The sequence below is a fragment of the Cervus elaphus genome, chromosome 33, assembly GCF_910594005.1.
Source record: "Cervus elaphus chromosome 33, mCerEla1.1, whole genome shotgun sequence".
In the NCBI taxonomy this organism is placed as follows: Eukaryota; Metazoa; Chordata; class Mammalia; order Artiodactyla; family Cervidae; genus Cervus; species Cervus elaphus.
Window position 1 is genome coordinate 510,889 of NC_057847.1, and position 24,262 is coordinate 535,150.

Consider the following 24,262-nt stretch of genomic DNA (forward strand, 5'->3'; position numbering starts at 1 on the left):
GAGGTGGGGAACTAGGTCTTTCTCTGTGGTCTCCACAGGGGATTCAGACATCCTTTCATCTTGGGAGATGCAAGACGAGCCTGCATTCAAGTCACTGCAGGGATATCCGGCCTTATTTCGCGTAAGGGCATCGCAGTGTCCATTCCATCTGAGGCCGCAAAATTAGGGTCCCTCTCACATACCTAGAGCTGAGAGAAGCCTCGTCTTGAGGTGCTTGTGGTAAGGTGGTATTCCTCTGGAGTCGAAGCCAGGGACTAACCTCTCATCTCGAGTTGATTTTTGGTCCACGGAGCTCTTTTGTGTGGCTACAGTGACCTCAGGATCCCTCTAGCCTTGAAAGAGTGTTCTTGGGGTTTCTCTGGAGTGCCATCAAGGAAATCAAGGCTCCTTTCATGTTTGATGTGCAATACGGAATTGCTTTGAATGCAGTGCAGGGGAATCGGGCCTCATCTTGCGGCGAGGGGGTAGTCTCATGGTTTTTCTCGAGTTTCGGCGGGAACCTGGGGTATATTCTCGAGTTACGACGGGGATGGCCCTTCCCCACACGTGTTTGTTCAGCCACCTCAGGACTCCTGCCTAGTTGCGAGGGATAACTCGGGATTCTCCTCGAGGCTTGGCACGGCAATTGGGACGCCTCTCCAGCTGAGGCGGGAGACCAAGGGTCCCTTTCCACGTGCCACAGGATTCCTGGGACTCTTATCAAGTTTCACAAGGAGTCAGGCATCGTTTCCTTTGGAGGCACTGATCTCAGTGTACCTCTGGAGTTTTCAAAGTATGTGAGACCTCTGGTCGCGATGAGGTGGGAACTAGGTCTTTCTCTGTGGTCTGCACAGGGGATTCAGACATCCTTTCGTCTTGGGAGATGCAAGACGAGCCTGCATTCAAGTCACTGCAGGGATATCCGGCCTTATTTCGAGTCAGCGTATCACGGTGTCCATTCCACTTGAGGCCGCAAACTCAGGGTCCCTCTCACATACCTAGAGCTGAGAGAAGCCTCCTCTTGAGGTGCTTGTGGTAAGGTGGTATTCCTCTGGAGTCGAAGCCAAGGACTAACCTCTCATCTCGAGTTGATTTTTGGTCCACGGAGCTCTTTCGTGTTTCTACAGTGACCTCAGGATCCCTCAAACCTTGAAACAGTGTTCTTGTGATTTCTATGGAGTGCCATCAAGGAAATCAAGGCTCCTTTCATGTTTGATGTGCAACACGGAATTGCTCTGCACGCAGTGCAGGGGAATGGGACCTCATCTCGCGGCGAGGGGGAAGTCTCATGGTTTTTCTCGAGTTGCGGCGGGAACCTGGGGTATATTCTCGACTTACGACGGGGATGGCCCTTCCACACACGTGTTTGTTCATCGACGTCAGGACTCCTTCCTAGTTGCGAGGGACAACTCGGGATTCTCCTCGAGGCTTGGCAGGGCAATTGGAACGCCTCTCCAGCTGAGGCGGGAGACCAAGGGTCCCTTTCCACGTGCCACAGGAATCCTGGGACTCCTATCAAGTTTCACGAGGAGTCAGGCATCGTCTGCTTTGGAGGCACTGATCTCCGCGTACCTCTGGAGTTTTCAAAGGATGTGAGGACTCCGGTCGCGATGAGGTGGGGAACTAGGTCTTTCTCTGTGGTCTCCACAGGGGATTCAGACATCCTTTCATCTTGGGAGATGCAAGACGAGCCTGCATTCAAGTCACTGCAGGGATATCCGGCCTTATTTCGCGTCAGGGCATCGCAGTGTCCATTCCACTTGAGGCCGCAAAATTAGGGTCCCTCTCACATACCTAGAGCTGAGAGAAGCCTCCTCTTGAGGTGCTTGTGGTAAGGTGGTATTCCTCTGGAGTCGAAGCCAGGGACTAACCTCTCATCTCGAGTTGATTTTTGGTCCAAGGAGCTCTTTCGTGTGGCTACAGTGACCTCAGGATCCCTCTAGCCTTGAAACAGTGTTCTTGGGGATTCACTGGAGTGCCATCAAGGAAATCAAGGCTCCTTTCATGTTTGATGTGTAATACTGAATTGCTTTGAATGCAGTGCAGGGGAATCGGGCCTCATCTTGCGGCGAGGGGGAAGTCTCATGGTTTTTCTCGAGTTGCGGCGGGAACCTGGGGTATATTCTCGAGTTACGACGGGAAAAGCCCTTCCACCCACGTGTTTGTTCAGCGACGTCAGGACTCCTGCCTAGTTGCGAGGGACAACTCGGGATTCTCCTCGAGGCTTGCCAGGGCAATTGGGACGCCTCTCCACCTGAGGCGGGAGACCAAGGGTCCCTTTCCACGTGCCAAAGGAATCCTCGGACTCCTATCAAGTTTCACGAGGAGTCAGGCATTGTCTCCTTTGGAGGCACTGATCTCCGCGTACCTCTGGAGTTTTCAAAGGATGTGAGGCCTCCGGTCGCCATGAAGTGGGGAACTAGGTCTTTCTCTGTGGTCTTCACAGGGGATTCAGACAACCTTTCATCTTGGGAGATGCAAGACGAGCCTGCATTCAAGTCACTGCAGGGATATCCGGTCTTATTTCGCTTCAGGTCATCGCAGTGTCAATTCCACTTGAGGCCGCAAACTCAGGGTCCCTCTCACATACCTAGAGCTGAGAGAAGCCTCCTTTTGAGGTGCTTGTGGTAAGGTGGTATTCCTCTGGAGTCGAAGCCAGGGACTAACCTCGCATCTCGAGTTGATTTTTGGTCCACGGAGCTCTTTCGTGTTGCTGCAGTGACCTCAGAATCCCTCTAGCCTTGAAACAGTGTTCTTGGGGTTTCTCTGGAGTGCCATCAAGGAAATCAAGGCTTCTTTCATGTTTGATGTGCAACACGGAATTGCTCTGCATGGAGTGCAGGGGAATCGGGCCTCATCTCACGGCGAGGGGGAAGTCTCATGGTTTTTCTCGAGTTGCGGTGAGAACCTGGGGTATATTCTCGAGTTACGACGGCGATGGCCCTTCCACCCACGTGTTTATTCAGCGACGTCTGGACTCCTTCCTAGTTGCGAGGGACAACTCGGGATTCTCCTCGAGGCTTGGCAGGGCAATTGGAACGCCTCTCCAGCTGAGGCGGGAGACCAAGGGTCGCTTTCCACGTGCCATAGGAATCCTGGGACTCCTATCAAGTTTCACGAGGAGTCAGGCATCATCTCCTTTGGAGGCACTGATCTCCGCGTACCTCTGGAGTTTTCAAAGGATGTGAGGCCTCCGGTCGCGATGAGGTGGGGAACTAGGTCTTTCTCTGTGGTCTCCACAGGGGATTCAGACATCCTTTCGTCTTGGGAGATGCAAAACGAGCCTGCATTCAAGTCACTGCAGGGATATCCGGCCTTATTTCGCGTCAGGGCATCGCAGTGTCCATTCCACTTGAGGCCGCAAAATTAGGGTCCCTCTCACATACCTAGAGCTGAGAGAAGCCTCCTCTTGAGGTGCTTGTGGTAAGGTGGTATTCCTCTGGAGTCGAAGCCAGGGACTAACCTCTCATCTCGAGTTGATTTTTGGTCCATGGAGCTCTTTCGTGTGGCTACAGTGACCTCAGGATCCCTCTAGCCTTGAAACAGTGTTCTTGGGGTTTCTCTGGAGTGCCATCAAGGAAATCAAGGCTCCTTTCATGTTTGATGTGCAATACGGAATTGCTTTGAATGCAGTGCAGGGGAATCGGGCCTCATCTTGCGGCGAGGGGGAAGTCTCATGGTTTTTCTCGAGTTGCGGCGGGAACCTGGGGTATATTCTCGAGTTACGACGGGGATGGCCCTTCCACACACGTGTTTGTTCAGCCACCTCAGGACTCCTGCCTAGTTGCGAGGGACAACTCGGGATTCTCCTCGAGGCTTGGCACGGCAATTGGGACGCCTCTCCAGCTGAGGCGGGAGACCAAGGGTCCCTTTCCACGTGCCAAAGGAATCCTGGGACTCCTATCAAGTTTCACGAGGAGTCAGGCATCGTTTCCTTTGGAGGCACTGATCTCAGTGTACCTCTGGAGTTTTCAAAGTATGTGAGGCCTCTGGTCGCGATGAGGTGGGGAACTAGGTCTTTCTCTGTGGTCTGCACAGGGGATTCAGTCATCCTTTCGTCTTGGGAGATGCAAGACGAGCCTGCATTCAAGTCACTGCAGGGATATCCGGCCTTATTTCGAGTCAGCGTATCACGGTGTCCATTCCACTTGAGGCCGCAAACTCAGGGTCCCTCTCACATACCTAGAGCTGAGAGAAGCCTACTCTTGAGGTGCTTGTGGTAAGGTGGTATTCCTCTGGAGTCGAAGCCAAGGACTAACCTCTCATCTCGAGTTGATTTTTGGTCCACGGAGCTCTTTCGTGTTTCTACAGTGACCTCAGGATCCCACTAGCCTTGAAACAGTGTTCTTGGGGTTTCTCTGGAGTGCCATCAAGGAAATCAAGGCTCCTTTCATGTGTGATGTGCAAGACGGAATTGCTCTGCACGAAGTGCAGTGGAATCGGGCCTCATCTCGCGGCGAGGGGGAAGTCTCATGGATTTTCTCGAGTTGCGGCGGGAACCTGGGGTATATTCTCGAGTTACGACGGGGATGGCCCTTCCACCCACGTGTTTGTTCAGCGACGTCAGGACTCCTGCCTAGTTTCGAGGGACAACTCGGGATTCTCCTCGAGGCTTGCCAGAGCAATTGGGACGCCTCTCCAGCTGAGGCGGGAGACCAAGGGTCCCTTTCCACGTGCCACAGGAATCCTGGGACTCCTATCAAGTTTCAAGAGGAGTCAGGAATCGTCTCCTTTGGAGGCACTGATCTCCGCGTACCTCTGGAGTTTTCAAAGGATGTGAGGCCTCCGGTCGCCATGAGGTGGGGAACTAGGTCTTTCTCTGTGGTCTCCACAGGGGATTCAGTCATCCTTTCATCTTGGGAGATGCAATACGAGCCTGCATTCAAGTCACTGCAGGGATATCCGGCCTTATTTCGAGTCAGGGCATCGCGGTGTCCATTCCACTTGAGGCCGCAAACTCAGGGTCCCTCTCACATACCTAGAGCTGAGAGAAGCCTCCTCTTGAGGTGCTTGTGGTAAGTCGAAGCCAGGGACTAACCTCTCATCTCGAGTTGATTTTTGGGCCACGGAGCTCTTTCGTGTTGCTACAGTGACCTCAGGATCCCTCGAGCCTTGAAACAGTGTTCTTGGGGTTTCTCTGGAGTGCCATTAAGGAAAACAAGGCTCCTTTCATGTGTGATGTGCAACACGGAATTGCTCTGCATGCAGTGCAGGGGAATCAGGCCTCATCTCGCTGCGATGGGGAAGTCTCATGGTTTTTCTCGAGTTGCGGCGGGAACCTGGGGTATATTCTCGAGTTACGATGGGGATGGCCCTTCCACACACGTGTTTGTTCAGCGACGGCAGGACTCCTGACTAGTTGCGAGGGACAACTCGGGATTCTCCTCGAGGCTTGGCAGGGCAATTGGGACGCCTCTCCAGCTGAGGCGGGAGACCAAGTGTCCCTATCCACTTGCCACAGGAATCCTGGGACTCCTATCAAGTTTCACGAGGAGTCAGGCATCGTCTCCTTTGGAGGCACTGATCTCCGCGTACCTCTGGAGTTTTCAAAGGATGTGAGGCCTCCGGTCGCGATGAGGTGTGGAACTAGGTCTTTCTCTGTGGTCTCCACAGGGGATTCAGACATCCTTTCATCTTGGGAGATGCAAGACGAGCCTGCATTCAAGTCACTGCAGGGATATCCGGCCTTATTTCGAGTCAGCGTATCACGGTCTCCATTCCACTTGAGGCCGCAAACTCAGGGTCCCTCTCACATACCTAGAGCTGAGAGAAGCCTCCTCTTGAGGTGCTTGTGGTAAGGTGGTATTCCTCTGGAGTCGAAGCCAGGGACTAACCTCTCATCTCGAGTTGATTTTTGGTCCACGGAGCTCTTTCATGTTGCTACAGTGACCTCCGGATCCCTCTAGCCTTGAAACAGTGTTCTTGCGGTTTCTCTGGATTGCCATCAAGGAAATCAAGGCTCCTTTCATGTGTGATGTGCAACACGGAATTGCTCTGTACGCAGTGCAGGGGAATCGGGCCTCATCTCGCGGCGAGGGAGAAGTCTCATGGTTTTTCTCGAGTTGCGGCGGGAACCTGGGGTATATTCTCCAGTTACGACGGGAATGGCCCTTCCACACACGTGTTTGTTCAGCGACGTCAGGACTCCTGCCTAGTTGCGAGGGACAACTCGGGATTCTCCTCGAGGCTTGCCAGGGCAATTGGGACGCCTCTCCAGCTGAGGCGGGAGACCAAGGGTCCCTTTCCACGTGCCAAAGGAATCCTGGGACTCCTATCAAGTTTCACGAGGAGTCAGGCATTGTCTCCTTTGGAGGCACTGATCTCCGCGTAGCTCTGGAGTTTTCAAAGGATGTGAGGCCTCCGGTCGCCATGAGGTGGGGAACTAGGTCTTTCTCTGTGGTCTACACAGGTGATTCAGACATACTTTCGTCTTGGGAGATGCAAGACGAGCCTGCATTCAAGTCACTGCAGGGATATCCGGCCTTATTTCTAGTCAGGGCATCGCGGTGTCCATTCCACTTGAGGCCGCAAACTCAGGGTCCCTCTCACATACCTAGAGCTGAGAGAAGCCTCCTCTTGAGGTGCTTGTGGTAAGGTGGTATTCCTCTGGAGTCGAAGCCAGGGACTAACCTCTCATCTCGAGTTGATTTTTGGTCCACGGAGCTCTTTCTTGTTGCTACAGTGACCTCAGGATCCCTCTAGCCTGGAAACAGTGTTCTTCGGGTTTCTCTGGAGTGCCACTAAGGAAATCAAGCCTCCTTTCATGTGTGATGTGCAACACGGAATTGCTCTGCACGCAGTGCAGGGGAATCAGGCCTCATCTCGCGGCGAGGGGGAAGTCTCATGGTTTTTCTCGAGTTGCGGCGGGAACCTGGGGTATATTCTCGAGTTACGACGGGGATGGCCCTTCCACACACGTGTTTGTTCAGCGACGTCAGGACTCCTGCCTAGTTGCGAGGGACAACTCGGGATTCTCCTCGAGGCTTGGCAGGGCAATTGGGACGCCTCTCCAGCTGAGGCGGGAGACCAAGGGTCCCTTTCCACGTGCCAAAGGAATCCTGGGACTCCTATCAAGTTTCACGAGGAGTCAGGCATCGTCTCCTTTGGAGGCACTGATCTCCGCGTACCTCTGGAGTTTTCAAAGGATGTGAGGCCTCCAGTCGCCATGAGGTGGGGAACTAGGTCTTTCTCTGTGGTCTCCACAGGGAATTCAGACATCCTTTCGTCCTGGGAGATGTAAGACGTGCCTACATTCAAGTCACTGCAGGGATATGCGGCCTTATTTCGAGTCAGGGCATCGCGGTGTCCATTCCACTTGAGGCCGCAAACTCAGGGTCCCTCTCACATACCTAGAGCTGAGAGAAGCCTCCTCTTGAGGTGCTTGTGATTAGGTGGTATTCCTCTGGAGTCGAAGCCAGGGACTAAACTCTCATCTCGAGTTGATTCTTGGTCCACGGAGCTCTTTCTTGTTCCTACAGTGACCTCAGGATCCCTCTAGCCTTGAAAGAGTGTTCTTGGGGTTTCTCTGGAGTGCCATCAAGGAAATCAAGGCTCCTGTCATGTGTGATGTGCAACACGGAATTGCTCTGCACGCAGTGCAGGGGAATCGGGCCTCATCTCACGGCGAGGGGGAAGTCTCATGGTTTTTCTTGAGTTGCGGCGGGAACCTGGGGTATATTCTCGAGTTACGACGGGGATGGCCCTTCCACCCACGTGTTTGTTCATCGACGTCAGGACTCCTGCCTAGTTGCGAGGGAAAACTCGGGATTCACCTCGAGGCTTGGCAGGGCAATTGGGACGCCTCTGCAGCTGAGGCGGGAGACCAAGGGTCCCTTTCCATGTGCCACAGGAATCCTGGGACTCCTATAAAGTTTCACGAGGAGTCAGGCATCGTCTCCTTTGGAGGCACTGATCTCCGCGTACCTCTGGAGTTTTCAAAGGATGTGAGGCCTCCGGTCGCCATGAGGTGGGGAACTAGGTCTTTCTCTGTGGTCTCCAAAGGGGATTCAGACATCCTTTCATCTTGGGAGATGCAAGACGAGCCTGCATTCAAGTCACTGCAGGGATATCCGGCCTCATTTCACGTCAGGGCATCGCGGTGTCCATTCCACTTGAGGCCGCAAAATCAGGGTCCCTCTCACATACCTAGAGCTGAGAGAAGCCTCCTCTTGAGGTGCTTGTGGTAAGGTGGTATTCCTCTGGATTCGAAGCCAGGGACTAACCTCTGATCTCGGGTTGATTTTTGTTCCACGAAGCTCTTTCGTGTTGCTACAGTGACCTCAGGATCCCTCTAGCCTTGAAACAGTGTTCTTGGGTTTTCTTTGGAGTGCCATCAAGGAAATCAAGGCTCCTTTCATGTGTGATGTGCAACACGGAATTGCTCTGCACGCAATGCAGGGGAATCGGGCCTCATCTCGCGGCGAGGGGGAAGTCTCATGGTTTTTCTCGAGTTGCGGCGGGAACCTGGGGTATATTCTCGAGTTACGACGGGGATGGCCCTTCCACCCACGTGTTTTTTCAGCCACGTCAGGACTCCTGCCTAGTTGCGAGGGACAACTCGGGATTCTCCTCGAGGCTTTGCAGGGCAATTGGGATGCCTCTCCAGCTGAGGCGGGAGACCAAGGGTACCTTTCCATGTGCCACAGGATTCCTGGGACTCCTATAAAGTTTCACGAGGAGTCAGGCATCGTCTCCTTTGGAGGCACTGATCTCAGTGTACCTCTGGAGTTTTCAAAGTATGTGAGGCATCCGGTCGCGATGAGGTGCGGAACTAGGTCTTTCTCTATGGTCTGCACAGGGGATTCAGACATCCTTTCGTCTTGGGAGATGCAAGACGAGCCTGCATTCAAGTCACTGCAGGGATATCCGGCCTTATTTCGAGTCAGCGTATCACGGTGTCCATTCCACTTGAGGCCGCAAACTCAGGGTCCCTCTCACATACCTAGAGCTGAGAGAAGCCTCCTCTTGAGGTGCTTGTGGTAAGGTGGTATTCCTCTGGAGTCGAAGCCAGGGACTAACCTCTCATCTCGAGTTGATTTTTGGTCCAAGGAGCTCTTTCGTGTGGCTACAGTGACCTCAGGATCCCTCTAGCCTTAAAACAGTGTTCTTGGGGTTTCTCTGGAGTGCCGTCAAGGAAATCAAGGCTCCTTTCATGTTTGATGTGCAATACGGAATTGCTTTGAATGCAGTGCAGGGGAATCGGGCCTCATCTTGCGGCGAGGGGGAAGTCTCATGGTTTTTCTCGAGTTGCGACGGGAACCTGGGGTATATTCTCGAGTTACGACGGGGATGGCCCTTCCCCACACGTGTTAGTTCAGCGACGGCAGGACTCCTGCCTAATTGCGAGGGACAACTCGGGATTCTCCTCGAGGCTTGGCAGGGCAATAGGGACGCCTCTCCAGCTGAGGCGGGAGACCAAGGGTCCCTTTCCACGTACCACAGGAATCCTGGGACTCCTATCAAGTTTCACGAGGAGTCAGGCATCGTCTCCTTTGGAGGCACTGATCTCAGTGTACCTCTGGAGTTTTCAAAGTATGTGAGGCCTCCGGTCGCGATGAGGTGGGGAACCAGGTCTTTCTCTGTGGTCTGCACAGGGGATTCAGACATCCTTTCGTCTTGGGAGATGCAAGACGAGCCTGCATTCAAGTCACTGCAGGGATATCCGGCCTTATTTTGAGTCAGGGCATCGCGGTGTCCATTCGACTTGAGGCTGCAAACTCAGGGTCCCTCTCACATACCTAGAGCTGAGAGAAGCCTCCTCTTGAGGTGCTTGTGGTAAGGTGGTATTCCTCTGGAGTCGAAGCCAGGGACTAACCTCTCATCTCGAGTTGATTTTTGGTTCACGGAGCTCTTTCGTGTTGCTACAGTGACCTCAGGATCCCTGTAGCCTGGAAACAGTGTTCTTGGGTTTTCTCTGGAGTGCCATCAAGGAAATCAAGGCTCCTTTCATGTGTGATGTGCAACACGGAATTGCTCTGCACGCAGTGCAGGGAAATCGGGCCTCATCTCGCAGCGAGGGGGAAGTCTCATGGTTTTTCTCTAGTTGCGGCGGGAACCTGGGGTATATTCTCGAGTTACGACGGGGATGGCCCTTCCACCCACGTGTTTTTTCAGCCACGTCAGGACTCCTGCCTAGTTGCGAGGGACAACTCGGGATTCTCCTCGAGGCTTTGCAGGGCAATTGGGATGCCTCTCCAGCTGAGGCGGGAGACCAAGGGTCCCTTTCCATGTGCCACAGGATTCCTGGGACTCCTATCAAGTTTCACGAGGAGTCAGGCATCGTCTCCTTTGGAGGCACTGATCTCCGCGTACCTCTGGAGTTTTCAAAGGATGTGAGGCCTCTGGTCGCGATGAGGTGGGGAACTAGGTCTTTCTCTGTGGTCTCCACAGGGGATTCAGACATCCTTTCGTATTGGGAGATGCAAGACGAGCCTGCATTCAAGTCACTGCAGGGATATCCGGCCTTTTTTTGAGTCAGGGCATCGCGGTGTCCATTCGACTTGAGGCTGCAAACTCAGGGTCCCTCTCACATACCTAAAGCTGAGAGAAGCCTCCACTTGAGGTGCTTCTGGTAAGGTGGTATTCCTCTGGAGTCGAAGCCAGGGACTAACCCCTCATCTCGAGTTGATTTTTGGTCCACGGAGCTCTTTCGTGTTGCTACAGTGACTTCAGGATCCCTCTAGCCTTGAAACAGTGTTTTTGGGGATTCTCTGGAGGGCCATCAAGGAAATCAAGGCTCCTTTCATGTGTTGTGTGCAACACGCAATTGCTCTGCACCCAGTGCAGGGGAATGGGGCCTCATCTCGCGGCGAGGGGGAAGTCTCATGGTTTTTCTCGAGTTGCGGCGGGAACCTGGGGTTTATTCTCAAGTTAAGATGGGGATGGCCCTTCCACCCACGTGTTTGTTCAGCGACGTCAGGACTTCTGCCTAGTTGCGAGGGACAACTCGGGATTCTCCTCGAGGCTTGGCAGGGCAATTGGGACGCCTCTCCAGCTGAGGCGGGAGACCAAGGGTCTCTTTCCACGTGCCACAGGAATCCTGGAACTGCTATCAAGTTTCACGAGGAGTCAGGCATCGTCTCCTTTGGAGGCACTGATCTCCGCGTACCTCTGGAGTTTTCAAAGGATGTGAGGCCTCCGGTCGCCATGAGGTGGGTAACTAGGTCTTTCTCTGTGGTCTGCACAGGGGATTCAGACATCCTTTCGTCTTGGGAGATGCAAGACGAGCCTGCATTCTAGTAACTGCAGGGATATCCGGCCTTATTTCGAGTCAGGGCATAGCGGTGTCCATTCCACTTGAGGCTGCAAACTCAGGGTCCCTCTCACATACCTAGAGCTGAGAGAAGCCTCCTCTTGAGGTGCTTCTGGTAAGGTGGTATTCCTCTGGAGTCGAAGCCAGGGACTAACCTCTCATCTCGAGTTGATTTTTGGTCCACGGAGCTCTTTCGTGTGGCTACAGTGACCTCAGGATCCCTCTAACCTTGAAACAGTGTTCTTGGGGTTTCTCTGGAGTGCCATCAAGGAAATCAAGGCTCCTTTCATGTGTGATGGGCAACACGGAATTTCTCTGCACGCAGTTCAGGGGAATCGGGCCTCATCTCGCGGCGAGGGGGAAGTCTCATGGTTTTTCTCGAGTTGCGGCGGGAACCTGGGGTATATTCTCGAGTTACGACGGGGATGGCCCTTCCAGCCATGTGTTTGTTCAGCGACGTCAGGACTCCTGCCTAGTTGCGAGGGACAACTCGGGATTCTCCTCGAGGCTTGCCAGGGCAATTGCGACGCCTCTCCAGCTGAGGTGGGAGACCAAGGGTCCCTTTCCACGTGCCACAGGAATCCTGGGACTCCTATCAAGTTTCACGAGGAGTCAGGCATCGTCTCCTTTGGAGGCACTGATCTCCGCGTACCTATGGAGTTTTCTAAAGATGTGAGGCCTCCGGTCGCGATGAGGTAGGGAACTAGGTCTTTCTCTGTGGTCTCCACAGGGGATTCAGACATCCTTTCGTCTTGGGAGATGCAAGACGAGCCTGCATTCAAGTCACTGCAGGGATATCCGGCCTTATTTCGAGTCAGGGCATCGCGGTGTCCATTCCACTTGAGGCCGCAAACTCAGGGTCCCTCTCACATACCTAGAGCTGAGAGAAGCCTCCTCTTGAGGTGCTTGTGGTAAGGTGGTATTCCTCTGGAGTCGAAGCCAGGGACTAACCTCTCATCTCGAGTTGATTTTTGGTCCACGGAGCTCTTTCGTGTTGCTACAGTGACCTCAGGATCCCTCTAGCCTTGAAACAGTGTTCTTGGGGTTTCTCTGGAGTGCCATCAAGGAAATCAAGGCTCCTTTCATGTGTGATGTGCAAGACGGAATTGCTCTGCACGAAGTTCAGTGGAATCGGGCCTCATCTCGCGGCGAGAGGGAAGTCTCATGGTTTTTCTCGAGTGGCGGCGGGAACCTGGGGTATATTCTCGAGTTACGACGGGGATGGCCCTTCCACCCACGTGTTTGTTCAGCGACGTCAGGACTCCTGCCTAGTTGCGAGGGACAACTCGGGATTCTCCTCGAGGCTTGGCAGGGCAATTGGGACGCCTCTCCAGCTGAGGCGGGAGACCAAGGGTCCCTTTCCATGTGCCACAGGAATCCTGGGACTCCTATCAAGTTTCACGAGGAGTCAGGCATCGTCTCCTTTGGAGGCACTGATCTCCGCGTACCTCTGGAGTTTTCAAAGGATGTGAGGCCTCCGGTCGCGATGAGGTGGGGAACTAGGTCTTTCTCTGTGGTCTCCACAGGGGATTCAGACATCCTTTCGTATTGGGAGATGCAAGACGAGCCTGCATTCAAGTCACTGCAGGGATATCCGGCCTTATTTTGAGTCAGGGCATCGCGGTGTCCATTCGACTTGAGGCTGCAAACTCAGGGTCCCTCTCACATACCTAGAGCTGAGAGAAGCCTCCTCTTGAGGTGCTTGTGGTAAGGTGGTATTCCTCTGGAGTCGAAGCCAGGGACTAACCTCTCATCTCGAGTTGATTTTTGGTTCACGGAGCTCTTTCGTGTTGCTACAGTGACCTCAGGATCCCTGTAGCCTGGAAACAGTGTTCTTGGGTTTTCTCTGGAGTGCCATCAAGGAAATCAAGCCTCCTTTCATGTTTGATGTGCAACACGGAATTGCTCTGCACGCAGTGCAGGGAAATCGGGCCTCATCTCGCAGCGAGGGGGAAGTCTCATGGTTTTTCTCGAGTTGCGGCGGGAACCTGGGATATATTCTCGAGTAACGACGGGGATGGCACTTCCACCCACGTGTTTTTTCAGCCACGTCAGGACTCCTGCCTAGTTGCGAGGGACAACTCGGGATTCTCCTCGAGGCTTTGCAGGGCAATTGGGATGCCTCTCCAGCTGAGGCGGGAGACCAAGGGTCCCTTTCCATGTGCCACAGGATTCCTGGGACTCCTCTAAAGTTTCACGAGGAGTCAGGCATCGTCTCCTTTGGAGACACTGATCTCAGTGTACCTCTGGAGTTTTCAAAGTATGTGAGGCCTCTGGTCGCGATGAGGTGGGGAACTAGGTCTTTCTCTGTGGTCTCCACAGGGGATTCAGACATCCTTTCGTCTTGGGAGATGCAAGACGAGCCTGCATTCAAGTCACTGCAGGGATATCCGGCCTTATTTCGAGTCAGCGTATCACGGTCTCCATTCCACTTGAGGCCGCAAACTCAGGGTCCCTCTCACATACCTAGAGCTGAGAGAAGCCTCCTCTTGAGGTGCTTGTGGTAAGGTGGTATTCCTCTGGAGTCGAAGCCAAGGACTAACCTCTCATCTCGAGTTGATTTTTGGTCCACGGAGCTCTTTCGTGTTTCTACAGTGACCTCAGGATCCCTCAAACCTTGAAACAGTGTTCTTGGGATTTCTCTGGAGTGCCATCAAGGAAATCAAGGCTCCTTTCATGTTTGATGTGCAACACGGAATTGCTCTGCACGCAGTGCAGGGGAATGGGGCCTCATCTCGCGGCGAGGGGGAAGTCTCATGGTTTTTCTCGAGTTGCGGCGGGAACCTGGGGTATATTCTCGAGTTACGACGGGGATGGCCCTTCCACACACGTGTTTGTTCAGCGACGTCAGGACTCCTTCCTAGTTGCGAGGGACAACTCGGGATTCTCCTCGAGGCTTGGCAGGGCAATTGGAAAGCCTCTCCACCTGAGGCGGGAGACCAAGGGTCCCTTTCCACATGCCACAGGAATCCTGGGACTCCTATCAAGTTTCACGAGGAGTCAGGCATCGTCTGCTTTGGAGGCACTGATCTCCGCGTACCTCTGGAGTTTTCAAAGGATGTGAGGCCTCCGGTCGCGATGAGGTGGGGAACTAGGTCTTTCTCTGTGGTCTCCACAGGGGATTCAGACATCCTTTCATCTTGGGAGATGCAAGACGAGCCTGCATTCAAGTCACTGCAGGGATATCCGGCCTTATTTCGCGTCAGGGCATCGCAGTGTCCATTCCACTTGAGGCCGCAAAATTAGGGTCCCTCTCACATACCTAGAGCTGAGAGAAGCCTCCTCTTGAGGTGCTTGTGGTAAGGTGGTATTCCTCTGGAGTCGAAGCCAGGGACTAACCTCTCATCTCGAGTTGATTTTTGGTCCAAGAAGCTCTTTCGTGTGGCTACAGTGACCTCAGGATCCCTCTAGCCTTGAAACAGTGTTCTTGGCGTTTCTCTGGAGTGCCATCAAGGAAATCAAGGCTCCTTTCATGTTTGATGTGCAATACGGAATTGCTTTGAATGCAGTGCAGGGGAATCGGGCCTCATCTTGCGGCGAGGGGGAAGTCTCATGGTTTTTCTCGAGTTGCGACGGGAACCTGGGGTATATTCTCGAGTTACGACGGGGATGGCCCTTCCCCACACGTGTTTGTTCAGCCACGTCAGGACTCCTTCCTAGTTGCGAGGGACAACTCGGGATTCTCCTCGAGGCTTGGCAGGGCAATTGGGACGCCTCTCCAGCTGAGGCGGGAGACCAAGGGTCCCTTTCCACGTACCACAGGAATCCTGGGACTCCTATCAAGTTTCACGAGGAGTCAGGCATCGTCTCCTTTGGAGGCACTGATCTCAGTGTACCTCTGGAGTTTTCAAAGTATGTGAGGCCTCCGGTCGCGATGAGGTGGGGAACCAGGTCTTTCTCTGTGGTCTGCACAGGGGATTCAGACAACCTTTCGTCTTGGGAGATGCAAGACGAGCCTGCATTCAAGTCACTGCAGGGATATCCGGCCTTATTTCGAGTCAGTGCATCGCGGTGTCCATTCCACTTGAGGCCGCAAACTCAGGGTCCCTCTCACATACCTAGAGCTGAGAGAAGCCTCCTCTTGAGGTGCTTGTGGTAAGGTGGTATTCCTCTGGAGTCGAAGCCAGGGACTAACCTCTCATCTCGAGTTGATTTTTGGTCCACGGAGCTCTTTCTTGTTGCTACAGTGACCTCAGGATCCCTCTAGCCTTGAAACAGTGTTCTTGGGGTTTCTCTGGAATGCCATCAAGGAAATCAAGGCTCCTTTCATGTGTGATGTGCAAGACGGAATTGCTCTGCACGAAGTGCAGTGGAATCGGGCCTCATCTCGCGGCGAGAGGGAAGTCTCATGGTTTTTCTCGAGTGGCGGCGGGAACCTGGGGTATATTCTCGAGTTACGACGGGGATGGCCCTTCCACCCACGTGTTTGTTCAGCGACCTCAGGACTCCTGCCTAGTTGCGAGGGACAACTCGGGATTCTCCTCGAGGTTTGGCAGGGCAATTGGGACGCCTCCCCAGCTTAGGCGGGAGACCAAGGGTCCCTATCCACTTGCCACAGGAATCCTGGGACTCCTATCAAGTTTCACGAGGAGTCAGGAATCGTCTCCTTTGGAGGCACTGATCTCCGCGTACCTCTGGAGTTTTCAAAGGATGTGAGGCCTCCAGTCGCGATGAGGTGGGGAACTAGGTCTTTCTCTGTGGTCTCCACAGGGGATTCAGACATCCTTTCATCTTGGGAGATGCAAGTAGAGCCTGCATTCAAGTCACTGCAGGGATATCCGGCCTTATTTCGAGTCAGGGCATTGCAGTGTCCATTCCACTTGAGGCCGCAAAATCAGGGTCCCTCTCACATACCTAGAGCTGAGAGAAGCCTCCTCTTGAGGTGCTTGTGGTAAGGTGGTATTCCTCTGGAGTCGAAGCCAGGGACTAACCTCTCATCTCGAGTTGATTTTTGGTCCACGGAGCTCTTTCGTGTTGCTACAGTGACCTCAGGATCCCTCTAGCCTTGAAACAGTGTTCTTGGGGTTTCTCTGGAGTGCCATCAAGGAAATCAAGGCTCCTTTCTTGTGTGATGTGCAACACGGAATTGCTCTGTACGCAGTGCAGGGGAATCGGGCCTCATCTCGCGGCGAGGGGGAAGTCTCATGGTTTTTCTCGAGTTGCGGCGGGAACCTGGGGTATATTCTCGAGTTATGACGGGAATGGCCCTTCCACCCACGTGTTTGTCCAGCGACGTCAAGACTCCTGCCTAGTTGCGAGGGACAACTCGGGATTCTCCTCGAGGCTTGCCAGGGCAATTGGGACGCCTCTCCAGCTGAGGCGGGAGACCAAGGGTCCCTTTCCACGTGCCAAAGGAATCCTGGGACTCCTATCAAGTTTCACGAGGAGTCAGGCATTGTCTCCTTTGGAGGCACTGATCTCCGCGTACCTCTGGAGTTTTCAAAGGATGTGAGGCCTGCGGTCGCCATGAGGTGGGGAACTAGGTCTTTCTCTGTGGTCTACACAGGTGATTCAGACATCCTTTCGTCTTGGGAGATGCAAGATGAGCCTGCATTCAAGTCACTGCAGGGATATCCGGCCTTATTTCGAGTCAGGGCATCGCGGTGCCCATTCCAATTGAGGCCGCAAACTCAGGGTCCCTCTCACATACCTAGAGCTGAGAGAAGCCTCCTCTTGAGGTTCTTGTGGTAAGGTGGTATTCCTCTGGAGTCGAAGCCAGGGACTAACCTCTCATCTCGAGTTGATTTTTGTTCCACGGAGCTCTTTCTTGTTGCTACAGTTACCTCAGGATCCCTCTAGCCTTAAAAGAGTGTTCTTGGGGTTTCTCTGGAGTGCCATCAAGGAAATCAAGGCTCCTTTCATGTGTGATGTGCAACACGGAATTGCTCTGCATGCAGTGCAGGGGAATCGGGCCTCATCTCGTGGCGAGGGGGAAGTCTCATGGTTTTTCTCTAGTTGCGGCGGGAACCTGGGGTATATTCTCGAGTTACGACGGGGATGGCCCTTCCACACACGTGTTTGTTCAGCGACGTCAGGACTCCTGCCTAGTTCTGAGGGACAACTCGGGATTCTCCTCGAGGCTTGGCAGGGCAATTGGGACGCCTCTCCAGCTGAGGTGGGAGACCAAGTGTCCCTTTCCACGTGCCACAGGAATCCTGGGACTCCTATCAAGTTTCACGAGGAGTCAGGCATCGTCTCCTTTGGAGGCACTGATCTCCGCGTACCTCTGGAGTTTTCAAAGGATGTGAGGCCTCCGGTCGCCATGAGGTGGGGAACTAGGTCTTTCTCTGTGGTCTCCACAGGGGATTCAGACATCCTTTCGTCTTGGGAGATGTAAGACGTGCCTACATTCAAGTCACTGCAGGGATATGCGGCCTTATTTCGAGTCAGGGCATCGCGGTGTCCATTCCACTTGAGGCCGCAAACTCAGGGTCCCTCTCACATACCTAGAGCTGAGAGAAGCCTCCTCTTGAGGTGCTTGTGATTAGGTGGTATTCCTCTGGAGTCGAAGCCAGGGACTAAACTCTCATCTCGAGTTGATTCTTGGTCCACGGAGCTCTTTCTTGTTCCTACAGTGACATCAGGATCCCTCTAGCCTTGAAAGAGTGTTCTTGGGGTTTCTCTGGAGTGCCATCAAGGAAATCAAGGCTCCTTTCATGTGTGATGTGCAACACGGAATTGCTCTGCACTCAGTGCAGGGGAATCGGGCCTCATCTCGCGGCGAGGGGGAAGTCTCATGGTTTTTCTCGAGTTGCGGCGGGAACCTGGGGTATATTCTCGAGTTACGACGGGGATGGCCCTTCCACCCACGTGTTTGTTCAGCGACGGCAGGACTCCTGCCTAGTTGCGAGGGACAACTCGGGATTCTCCTCGAGGCTTGCCAGGGCAATTGGGACGCCTCTCCAGCTGAGGCGGGAGACCAAGGGTCCCTTTCCACGTGCCACAGGAATCCTGGGATTCCTATAAAGTTTCACGAGGAGTCAGGCATCGTCTCCTTTGGAGGCACTGATCTCCGCGTACCTCTGGAGTTTTCAAAGAATGTGAGGCCTCCGGTCGCCATGAGGTGGGGAACTAGGTCTTTCTCTGTGGTCTCCACAGGGGATTCAGACATCCTTTCATCTTGGGAGATACAAGACGAGCCTGCATTCAAGTCACTGCAGGGATATCCGGCCTTATTTCGAGTCAGGGCATCATGGTGTCCATTCCACTTGAGGCCGCAAACTCAGGGTCCCTCTCACATACCTATAGCTGAGAGAAGCCTCCTCTTGAGGTGCTTGTGGTAAGGTGGTATTCCTCTGGAGTCGAAGCCAGGGACTAACCTCTCATCTCGAGTTGATTTTTGGTCCACGGAGCTCTTTCGTGTTGCTACAGTGACCTCAGGATCCCTCTAGCCTTGAAACAGTGTTCTTGGGTTTTCTCTAGAGTGCCACCAAGGAAATCAAGGCTCCTTTCATGTGTGATGTGCAACACGGAATTGCTCTGCATGCAGTGCAGGGGAATCGGGCCTCATCTCGCGGCGAGGGGGAAGTCTCATGGTTTTTCTCGAGTTGCAGCGGGAACCTGGGGTATATTCTCGAGTTACGACGGGGATGGCCCTTCCACCCACGTGTTTGTTCAGCGACGTCAGGACTCCTGCCTAGTTGCGAGGGACAACTCGGGATTCTCCTCGAGGCTTGGCAGGGCAATTGGGACGCCTCTCCAGCTGAGGCGGGAGACCAAGGGTCCCTTTCCACGTGCCACAGGAATCCTGGGACTCCTATCAAGTTTCACGAGGAGTCAGGCATCGTCTCCTTTGGAGGCACTGATCTCCGCGTACCTCTGGAGTTTTCAAAGGATGTGAGGCCTCCGGTCGCGATGAGGTGGGGAACTAGGTCTTTCTCTGTGGTCTGCACAGGGGATTCAGACATCCTTTCGTCTTGTGAGATGCAAGGCGAGCCTGCATTCAAGTCACTGCACGGATATCCGGCCTTATTTCGAGTCAGGGCATTGTGGTGTCCATTCCCTTTAGGCCGCAAACTCAGGGTCCCTCTCACACACCTAGAGCTGAGAGAAGCCTCCTCTTGAGGTGCTTGTGGTAAGGTGGTATTCCTCTGGAGTCGAAGCCAGGGACTAACCTCTCATCTAGAGTTGATTTTTGGTCCACAGAGAGCTTACATGTTGCCACAGTGACGTCAGGATCCCTCTAGCCTTGAAATAGTGTTCTTGGGGTTTCTCTGGAGTGCCATGAAGGAAATCAAGGCTCCTTTCATGTGTAATGTGCAACACGGAATTGCTCTGCACGCAGTGCAGGGGAATCGGTCCTCATCTCCGGCGAGGGGGAACTCTCATGGTTTTTCTCGAGTTGCGGCGGGAACCTGGGGTATATTCTCGAGTTACGACGGGGATGGCCCTTCCACCCACGTGATTGTTCAGCGACGTCAGGACTCCTGCCTAGTTGCGAGGGACAACTCGGGATTCTCCTCGAGGCTTGGCAGTGCAATTGGGATGCCTCTCCAGCTGAGGCGGGAGACCAAGGGTCCCTTTCCACGTGCCACAGGAATCCTGGGACTCCTATAAATTTTCACGAGGAGTCAGGCATCGTCTCCTTTAGAGGCACTGATCTCCGCGTACCTCTGGAGTTTTCAAAGGATGTGAGGCCTCCGGTCGCGATGAGGTGGGGAACTAGGTCTTTCTCTGTGGTCTCCACAGGGGATTCAGACATCCTTTCGTCTTGGGAGATGCAAGACGAGCCTGCATTCAAGTCACTGCAGGGATATCCGGCCTTATTTCGAGTCAGGGCATCGCGGTGTCCATTCCAATTGAGGCCGCAAACTCAGGGTCCCTCTCACATACCTAGAGCTGAGAGAAGCCTCCTCTTGAGGTGCTTGTGGTAAGGTGGTATTCCTCTGGAGTCGAAGCCAGGGACTAACCTCTCATCTCGAGTTGATTTTTGGTCCACGGAGCTCTTTCTTGTTGCTACAGTTACCTCAGGATCCCTCTAGCCTGGAAACAGTGTTCTTGGGGTTTCTCTGGAGTGCCATAAAGGAAATCAAGGCTCCTTTCATGTGTGATGTGCAAGACGGAATTGCTCTGCACGAAGTGCAGTGGAATCGGGCCTCATCTCGCGGCGAGAGGGAAGTCTCATGGTTTTTCTCGAGTGGCGGCGGGAACCTGGGGTATATTCTCGAGTTACGACGGGGATGGCCCTTCCACCCACGTGTTTGTTCAGCGACGTCAGGACTCCTGCCTAGTTGCGAGGGACAACTCGGGATTCTCCTCGAGGCTTGGCAGGGCAATTGGGACGCCTCTCCAGCTGAGGCGGGAGACCAAGTGTCCCTTTCCATGTGCCACAGGAATCCTGGGACTCCTATCAAGTTTCACGAGGAGTCAGGCATCGTCTCCTTTGGAGGCACTGATCTCCGCGTACCTCTGGAGTTTTCAAAGGATGTGAGGCCTCCGGTCGCGATGAGGTGGGGAACTAGGTCTTTCTCTGTGGTCTCCACAGGGGATTCAGACATCCTTTCGTATTGGGAGATGCAAGACGAGCCTGCATTCAAGTCACTGCAGGAATATCCGGCCTTATTTTGAGTCAGGGCATCGCGGTGTCCATTCGACTTGAGGCTGCAAACTCAGGGTCCCTCTCACATACCTAGAGCTGAGAGAAGCCTCCTCTTGAGGTGCTTGTGGTAAGGTGGTATTCCTCTGGAGTCGAAGCCAGGGACTAACCTCTCATCTCGAGTTGATTTTTGGTTCACGGAGCTCTTTCGTGTTGCTACAGTGACCTCAGGATCCCTGTAGCCTGGAAACAGTGTTCTTGGGTTTTCTCTGGAGTGCCATCAAGGAAATCAAGCCTCCTTTCATGTTTGATGTGCAACACGGAATTGCTCTGCACGCAGTGCAGGGAAATCGGGCCTCATCTCGCAGCGAGGGGGAAGTCTCATGGTTTTTCTCGAGTTGCGGCGGGAACCTGGGATATATTCTCGAGTAACGACGGGGATGGCACTTCCACCCACGTGTTTGTTCAGCGACGTCAGGACTCCTGCCTAGTTGCGAGGGACAACTCGGGATTCTCCTCGAGGCTTTGCAGGGCAATTGGGATGCCTCTCCAGCTGAGGCGGGAGACCAAGGGTCCCTTTCCATGTGCCACAGGATTCCTGGGACTCCTATAAAGTTTCACGAGGAGTCAGGCATCGTCTCCTTTGGAGACACTGATCTCAGTGTACCTCTGGAGTTATCAAAGTATGTGAGGCCTCTGGTCGCGATGAGGTGGGGAACTAGGTCTTTCTCTGTGGTCTGCACAGGGGATTCAGACATCCTTTCGTCTTGGGAGATGCAAGACGAGCCTGCATTCAAGTCACTGCAGGGATATCCGGCCTTATTTCGAGTCAGCGTATCACGGTCTCCATTCCACTTGAGGCCGCAAACTCAGGGTCCCTCTCACATACCTAGAGCTGAGAGAAGCCTCCTCTTGAGGTGCTTGTGGTAAGGTGGTATTCCTCTGGAGTCGAAGCCAAGGACTAACCTCTCATCTCGAGTTAATTTTTGGTCCACGGAGCTCTTTCGTGTTTCTACAGTGACCTGAGGATCCCTCAAACCTTGAAACAGTGTTCTTGGGATTTCTCTGGAGTGCCATCAAGGAAATCAAGGCTCCTTTCATGTTTGATGTGCAACACGGAATTGCTCTGCACGCAGTGCAGGGGAATGGGGCCTCATCTCGCGGCGAGGGGGAAGTCTCATGGTTTTTCTCGAGTTGCGGCGGGAACCTGGGGTATATTCTCGACTTACGACGGGGATGGCCCTTCCACACACGTGTTTGTTCAGCGACGTCAGGACTCCTTCCTAGTTGCGAGGGACAACTCGGGATTCTCCTCGAGGCTTGGCAGGGCAATTCGAACGCCTCTCCACCTGAGGCGGGAGACCAAGGGTCCCTTTCCACATGCCACAGGAATCCTGGGACTCCTATCAAGTTTCACGAGGAGTCAGGCATCGTCTGCTTTGGAGGCACTGATCTCCGCGTACCTCTGGAGTTTTCAAAGGATGTGAGGCCTCCGGTCGCGATGAGGTGGGGAACTAGGTCTTTCTCTGTGGTCTCCACAGGGGATTCAGACATCCTTTCATCTTGGGAGATGCAAGACGAGCCTGCATTCAAGTCACTGCAGGGATATCCGGCCTTATTTCGCGTCAGGGCATCGCAGTGTCCATTCCACTTGAGGCCGCAAAATTAGGGTCCCTCTCACATACCTAGAGCTGAGAGAAGCCTCCTCTTGAGGTGCTTGTGGTAAGGTGGTATTCCTCTGGAGTCGAAGCCAGGGACTAACCTCTCATCTCGAGTTGATTTTTGGTCCAAGAAGCTGTTTCGTGTGGCTACAGTGACCTCAGGATCCCTCTAGCCTTGAAACAGTGTTCTTGGCGTTTCTCTGGAGTGCCATCAAGGAAATCAAGGCTCCTTTCATGTTTGATGTGCAATACGGAATTGCTTTGAATGCAGTGCAGGGGAATCGGGCCTCATCTTGCGGCGAGGGGGAAGTCTCATGGTTTTTCTCGAGTTGCGACGGGAACCTGGGGTATATTCTCGAGTTACGACGGGGATGGCCCTTCCCCACACGTGTTTGTTCAGCCACGTCAGGACTCCTTCCTAGTTGCGAGGGACAACTCGGGATTCTCCTCGAGGCTTGGCAGGGCAATTGGGACGCCTCTCCAGCTGAGGCGGGAGACCAAGGGTCCCTTTCCACGTACCACAGGAATCCTGGGACTCCTATCAAGTTTCACGAGGAGTCAGGCATCGTCTCCTTTGGAGGCACTGATCTCAGTGTACCTCTGGAGTTTTCAAAGTATGTGAGGCCTCCGGTCGCGATGAGGTGGGGAACCAGGTCTTTCTCTGTGGTCTGCACAGGGGATTCAGACAACCTTTCGTCTTGGGAGATGCAAGACGAGCCTGCATTCAAGTCACTGCAGGGATATCCGGCCTTATTTCGAGTCAGTGCATCGCGGTGTCCATTCCACTTGAGGCCGCAAACTCAGGGTCCCTCTCACATACCTAGAGCTGAGAGAAGCCTCCTCTTGAGGTGCTTGTGGTAAGGTGGTATTCCTCTGGAGTCGAAGCCAGGGACTAACCTCTCATCTCGAGTTGATTTTTGGTCCACGGAGCTCTTTTTTGTTGCTACAGTGACCTCAGGATCCCTCTAGCCTTGAAACAGTGTTCTTGGGGTTTCTCTGGAGTGCCATCAAGGAAATCAAGGCTCCTTTCATGTGTGATGTGCAAGACGGAATTGCTCTGCACGAAGTGCAGTGGAATCGGGCCTCATCTCGCGGCGAGAGGGAAGTCTCATGGTTTTTCTCGAGTGGCGGCGGGAACCTGGGGTATATTCTCGAGTTACGACGGGGATGGCCCTTCCACCCACGTGTTTGTTCAGCGACCTCAGGACTCCTGCCTAGTTGCGAGGGACAACTCGGGATTCTCCTCGAGGTTTGGCAGGGCAATTGGGACGCCTCCCCAGCTTAGGCGGGAGACCAAGGGTCCCTATCCACTTGCCACAGGAATCCTGGGACTCCTATCAAGTTTCACGAGGAGTCAGGAATCGTCTCCTTTGGAGGCTCTGATCTCCGCGTACCTCTGGAGTTTTCAAAGGATGTGAGGCCTCCGGTCGCGATGAGGTGGGGAACTAGGTCTTTCTCTGTGGTCTCCACAGGGGATTCAGACATCCTTTCATCTTGGGAGATGCAAGTAGAGCCTGCATTCAAGTCACTGCAGGGATATCCGGCCTTATTTCGAGTCAGGGCATTGCAGTGTCCATTCCACTTGAGGCCGCAAAATCAGGGTCCCTCTCACATACCTAGAGCTGAGAGAAGCCTACTCTTGAGGTGCTTGTGGTAAGGTGGTATTCCTCTGGAGTCGAAGCCAGGGACTAACCTCTCATCTCGAGTTGATTTTTGGTCCACGGAGCTCTTTCGTGTTGCTACAGTGACCTCAGGATCCCTCTAGCCTTGAAACAGTGTTCTTGGGGTTTCTCTGGAGTGCCATCAAGGAAATCAAGGCTACTTTCATGTGTGATG